Raw genomic sequence first — 6,665 nt, forward strand, 5'->3', positions numbered from 1 at the left:
GTCCCCCACTTCCTGTTTCACCCCCATCCTAAGGGAATGAGATTGTCTAAAGTTGTCACACATTTTCCTCATGTCCTAGGATGACAGTTCCACTCGGCTACATCAACCAACCCTCTCCACTAGCATGCAGACACTCTAGTTCTATATTATCCTTGTTGTAGGTGACTATAAAAGCCTGAGAAATCGTCAACAGAGTGTGACATTAGATTATGCCTGGAGAGGACTGAGCTGTCTCCCAAGCCCGGTCTACAGGTGATGCTGTCGTCTATTTCTGTCCAGTTGCCTGGTAATCGTTGCCAGACCTATCCAAGCGCCGGGAGCAGCGGAGAGGCGCTGAGGATGCAGTTTGACTGACAAGAGAGGAGAGGGGGCTAGTCATGGTGTGCCACACACCTCATAGTGGTTTACCCCCTTCGAGTGAATAACCCCTTTCCTCTACTCTCCTTCCCATCACTCCCTCCTGTTCCACTGTCTCCTCTGTCGACACGCAGTTAGGATCACATCTCTCTTTCTGCCTCCCCTTCTCCTATTTCTCATCACTCTACTCGGTTCGCCTCGTCCCTCATCTCTTTCTCTCTCCTCTCTCATAACCCCCCTCCTTCTCATCTCTCTCTCTCCTGCCTCTTCTCCTACAAGCTCATAAGTATCCTCTGTTCGTAATGACGAGTGAACTACGTCTCTGGAGGCTCGCTGCGCCCGCTATCCGTGTGGCTGTTCATCAGCCCAATCAACCTCCACCATGATGCTCGACAGAGGGGCACCACAACCCTTTCTCACGACTCTGAGTCACAACGGCCACGACAAGAAGGGCCACTTTCTGGGGAACCCCAATGACCGGGCTCAGCGTAAAATCTGGGCGAATCGCCTAGTCCAACCCTTGAAATCTTTCAACACTCTGCACACACAGGATTAACCACACACAACACACACACTCCCTCCCCACAAAACACCCCCCTCCCCGTGCTCCCACCACCCCCACACCCGACCCTCTCCTTTTCCTCTGCCCGCCCTTTTAAACTCGGTTGTGCCATGCAGAGCATTCCTGCCGCCGCCTTTCATAGCCCAGCGCTTTAAATTGTCCGCAGTGCCTTTTCCAGTCAGAAACAGTAGCCCGTTGCCTGCTCGGAACTGAGCTGGTATGATTCCGGGCATCCACCCTACTCTATGTTTTCCACTCTGCCTCTATGTTGGGGATTGTTGGGCATCCTGTTGGACACCAAATGGGTTTGGCTGCTGTTTCCCCCACTGATTAGGGCTTGTTGAGCGCCTGAGTGCGTTTCTGTTGCTTATGACGGCAGCACCGGATGCTCTGAGCTATCTTCTCTCGCACAAATTTCTGTTGCAGTTCAAAGCCCCTAAACTGAGTCTAGCTCACTTCGAAGACCTCTGCCTCTGTATTGTCTCCAACAGGAAAGCTTCACGTTCCATTCAGCGTAGGCCTCTTACTTATGCCCGTATTTGTTTGCCACTGCCCCGTGCTTTATAGATAACGGCAACGGCTACTAGTAGTCCCGTATATTGTCACTCTGTAATACTCTCCCCAGCCGCCTCTAACCCACTGTTTCATAATCAAAACTAGGCTGTGCATTTGAATTAAACTCAATGCTCGAACCTCTCTCCAGATCATCTCTGGTTTTACATGAACACATGAACCTGTTGCTGATAACCCTCGTCTCATCACGGGTCAAGAAGCCTGATTAGCAGCAGGCCCACAGATTAGACAGATTTAGACTCTTCTACTCAATCAGTGCTCCTCTCATGTGATAATATACACTATGGCTATGAGAGCAGCATAGGATGCCAGGGTTATCAGACCTAGACAGCCTATATTACTATTATCGTCAATTTATGTCGCTCTTTTAATTATCGCGATAAAAAAAATAAAGATCTATGCCACTTAACAGCAGGCCTTTCTGTGTGACTCTAGCAAATATGAAACCGTATGTTGTCCTCGTAACTTCCCTTAGGTTTTCACTATTGAATCCCGGAATTAGGGACCTATTGCGCTATAAGTCATGTGTGAAAAACAAAATGAAATCCTATTGCCCGAGTATTTGTCAAGATCTAGACACCGTATAAGGTATCATAGATGGTTGTTTTTTTAAATTCTAAATGAATATTTTTCTTCTATAAAGAGAATCATTTAGAGTCAGGAGAAAACACACCATGGAATAATTGAATTCCTTTTACCTGTACTTTACATACAGTAGAGTATGGACCGATTCATTGGTGAACCTGAAGGCAGCTGGATCATGTCTAAACAAAGCTACTCTGACCAACTAACATAACAAGTTACATGTTAAAAGAGCGTTGTGGAAAAGGTCAATGCTTTTAAGTGTTGTGAAATGTAGGTCTGCGTATTTGTCTTTGGACGAAGAACAAATGCTTGACAGTATTTGACCCTGCATGGTCTTGGATGGCCTCTGCAGTCCATCATAGGCAGCGCAGTCCATAAACTCCTGCTTGATATCTGTTAGGATGAAGTGAACTACTTCACAAGCTTTTGCGATGTGTTAAATGGTACCTGTTATGATGGGCTTTAATGGGAACTGGTCAGACTCCGTTCTCCCCCTGTCTGCTCGCTCTCTGTCTCTCAACACACACACACACACACACCACACACACACACAGCACACACACACACACACACACACACCAACACACACACACCACCAACGTACGTCACTGTACTAATCTACAAATCGACATGTGGGCCTGTGTGTTCACCGTATTATCTACATAACTGACATGTCCTGTGTTCACCGCTACTGTACTACATAATCTTGACATGTGGCCTGGTGTTCACCGATACTGTATCTACATAATCTGACATTGGCCTGTGTGTCCACCGTACGTATACATAATCTGACAGTGCCGTGTGTTCACCGTACTGTATCACATCACTGAATGTGCCTGTGTGTTTCACCTTACTATCTACATAATCGAATTGCCTGTGTGTTCCACCTTACGATCTACATAATCTACATGTGGCCTTTGTGTTCACCCGTACCTGATCCTACATAATCTACATTGCCTTGGTTCACCTACCTTGTATCCTACATAATCTGAACATGGCCCGGTTGTTCCAACACTGTAAAAATTTACATAAATCTAACATGTGCCCTGGTTCACTACCGTATCCAACCATCAATTACATGGGATCGCTAGCTCGTGGACTTGCACGCCAGACGGGGCCAACATCCGGGGTGGGGGTCGAAGGGTAGGAACGAGACACAAGAGAGCCTGGAGGACCACCACGGCAGCGACAAACACATATAGCACATACACCACACTCACTCACACCACTCACACCACCACACTCACACACTCATCAAAACACATTACCATACACCACACCACGCCAGAGATGTAGGAAATACAACACACACACACACACACACACACACACACACACACAACACACCACCCACACCACACACACACACACACACACACACACACAACACACACACACACACACACACACACACACACACACACACACACACACACCACACAACACACCACACAGACCACACCGTACAGAGCTGGAAGCCTTACACTTGTCCGCACTGCTCATCTTTGTCAGTAGGATGAGAACCCAGTTTGGGAGCATTGGTAGCCGTCCTCACTGAAGACGCGTTCCGGCCCTCAAACCGTCACGTTCACTCAGTACCTGCGGACAGAGCGAACAGAGGATTCAGATTAGTAAGGCTCTTATTCCACATCACAGAGTAGAGTGGCGATGATGGGGTGCAGTGAAAGAATAAAATAAATCCAGCACAGAATAGGATAAGATGAGAACAGGGTGAAGGCATTCTACTTAATGCTGCAGTGAGGAGGCATATCAGCACTGCAACAGTCTCCTGCGATCATGACATTCAACCCCTTCCAATGTGCGCTCGTTTCATGTCAGCGGTTTCTCTCTGTTGGATTCTATCGGAGATATAATTGTGCCATGTGTGTGGATAGAGTGTGTGTGCTGTGGAGTGTTGGTGTGTGTGTGCTATGTGTTGTGTGTGTGTGTGTGTGTGTGTGGTTGTCGTGTGTGTGTGTGTGTGTGTGTGCGTGTGTGGTGTTGTGTGGAGTGTGTGTGTGGTGTGTCGTGTTGTGAGAATGTGTTTCTGTCAGTGAGTTCAAATATTTTCTGCCACACATCCATTCTACCTAACTAGCTGTCTCGGCCCCTTTCTTCCTTCTGCTCATCTCTCTGCTTCTGTCTCTGCTCCTCCTCCCTCCATTCTCTCTCTTCTCTCTCTGCTCTCTCTCTGGGCCTCTCTCGTTCTCTCTCTGCTCTCTGTCCGGTCGTCCTCTCCTCCTCTGCTCTCTCTCTCTGCCCTCCTCACTTTCTCTTCTCGCTCTGCCTCTCTCTCTCTCCTCTCTCTCTCTCCTCTCTCTCTCTTCTCTCTGCCTCTCCTCTCCGCCTCTCTCTCTCTCTGCCTCTCTCTCTCTCTCTCTGCTTCTCTCTCTCTCTCTCTGCCCTCTCTCTTCTCCGCTCTTCTCTGCGTCTCTCTCTGCCTCTCTCTCTCCTGTCTCTGCTCTGCCCTCTCTCTCTCCGCCTCTCTCTCTTTTTTTTCCTGGGTTACTGTTTCCATGGCAACACTCTGCCTCAAAACCACGCACACAATACATAGATAAATAAATAAATGACAACAATGAGGCATGACTGGAGCTGAGAGTGACATGTGTGTGTGTGTTTGTGTGTGTGTATGTGTGTGTGTGTGTGTGTGTCCGTACTGCACACGCTCATTTTTGTGCTACCCTCCTGAACTGAATGGTCTCTGCATTGAGAGCTAAGCAGCATGCCCAACAACATGCCCAGCGACACTAGCCAGGCAGACCGGCACACTGCATACCAGTAACTACACATACTGAACCACTAGAAAAGCTCACCACTATCAATGTTCTCCCATCTGCTTCCCTGAGGACCCGACCCCTCACTTCCTCTCCACACAGAGCAGCTCTCCACAGACCTCAGCATGCCAGCATGGAGTCACAGTCACACATTCACACATTCACACGTCAGCCCCTGTCATCCACACACATCCACACACATCTACACACATCCACACACATCCACACACATCCACACACGAAAGAGGGAGCGTTTGACTGTGACATCTCCAGGTAACTGCCAAAATAATGGAAACACTTGAGTAAATGAGGGATTCATAGTATATTGAAAGCAGGTGTGGTTCCTGAGTTAATTAAGCACTTAACATCCCATCATGCTTAGGGTCATGTATAGAAATGCTGGGCAGGCCATTATTTTGGCTACCATGGCTATGCCCACATAAGATGACAATGCCCTGAGTGGTCACTGAATAGTTTGATGAGCATGACAACGTTTTCCACCACCGTCAACATAACACCAAATGTTGGAATTTCTCATGGAAGAATGGTGTCACATCCTTCCAATAGAGTTCCAGACACTTGTAGAATCTATGCCGAGGTGCACTGAAGCTGTTCTGGCTCGACACCCTATTAAACACTTTATTATGGTGTTTTCTTTTGGCCGTTACCTGTATGTTGCGTAACGAGAGGTATACAGTACACCGCTGCACCTTGGTATGATCTGTGTAGGAGAGTGGGAGAGTGTGGATTCGCTTGATAGAATGACATGATAGGTAAACAGGTAGATGCAAACTGGCAAACAGCATTCTTCTTCTGTGTGCTCCGAAATGTCACGGGTCCAAAACACAGGATTTACAACGTCCTTTCAACATTTCTCAAATATCCTTCAACCGAATCGTTCTACTTTTATCTCTCTCTACTGCACGTGGAAAGATAAAGTATGAAATATTAAGTGGAGAAATAATAGAGAACCGTCTGTTAGAAATGCCATGCGAATCAGAGGCAACCTTGGCACCGARGCAAAGCCTATGGAATATGCTGCATAAATGATAAACCATTTACAAGGTGACTGGAGAATGTGTCCTCTTGAACGTTTAGGATGGTATAGTTATGCATGACAATGTACATGTGGGGTATTTGTGTGCAAATGTGTATACTGTACCATCCTACACACGTTGACAACGGCGACACAGAGACTCACACAAGCATATGTAATGTGTTGCCATGGTACCCTCAACCACCAAGATTTCCAAGCCAATCTGCTGCGTTGCTATGGGAACCATAATCTCACAGAGAGAGAGAGAGAGTGTGATAGAAGAGGGGAAAAGAGAGGGGGGAGACGGGCCATATTTCTCTCTTCACTTCACTTCTACCCCCTGTTTCTCTCCATCGCTGTAATGATACTGTTCTTTGCTGTGAAATGTGTTTAACTTTCCTGCCTATGTCACCTTCTCCCACTCACTGCCCTCCTAGCTCGCTCTCTCTCAGTAAAATCACCACACACCTATATACACCCCTTCCTCTTAGTCAACGCATAAAGCCCAGGGGAGGACGTGTCATTAACGCACACAGGCCACATGTCAGATTATGTAGATACAGTACGCTGAACACACAGGCCACATGTCAGATTATGTAGATACAGTACGGTGAACACACAGGCCACATGTCAGATGATGGAGAACAGTACGGTGAACACACAGGCCACCATGTCAAGATTAATGTAGATAGCAGTACGGTGACACACAGGCCACATGTCAGATTGTGTAGATACAGTACGGTGAACACACAGGCCACATGTCAGATTGTGTCAA

General features: G+C 47.4%; 1 protein-coding gene across 1 annotated transcript in view; it reads right to left on the reverse strand.

Moving 5' to 3' along the window:
* The window catches only part of grin2ba (glutamate receptor, ionotropic, N-methyl D-aspartate 2B, genome duplicate a), a 140,041-nt gene that overhangs the window by 25,803 nt on the left and 107,573 nt on the right, over positions 1–6,665 (reverse strand).

This window comes from Salvelinus sp. IW2-2015, unplaced genomic scaffold (genome assembly GCF_002910315.2).
Source record: "Salvelinus sp. IW2-2015 unplaced genomic scaffold, ASM291031v2 Un_scaffold992, whole genome shotgun sequence".
Taxonomy (NCBI): domain Eukaryota; kingdom Metazoa; phylum Chordata; class Actinopteri; order Salmoniformes; family Salmonidae; genus Salvelinus; species Salvelinus sp. IW2-2015.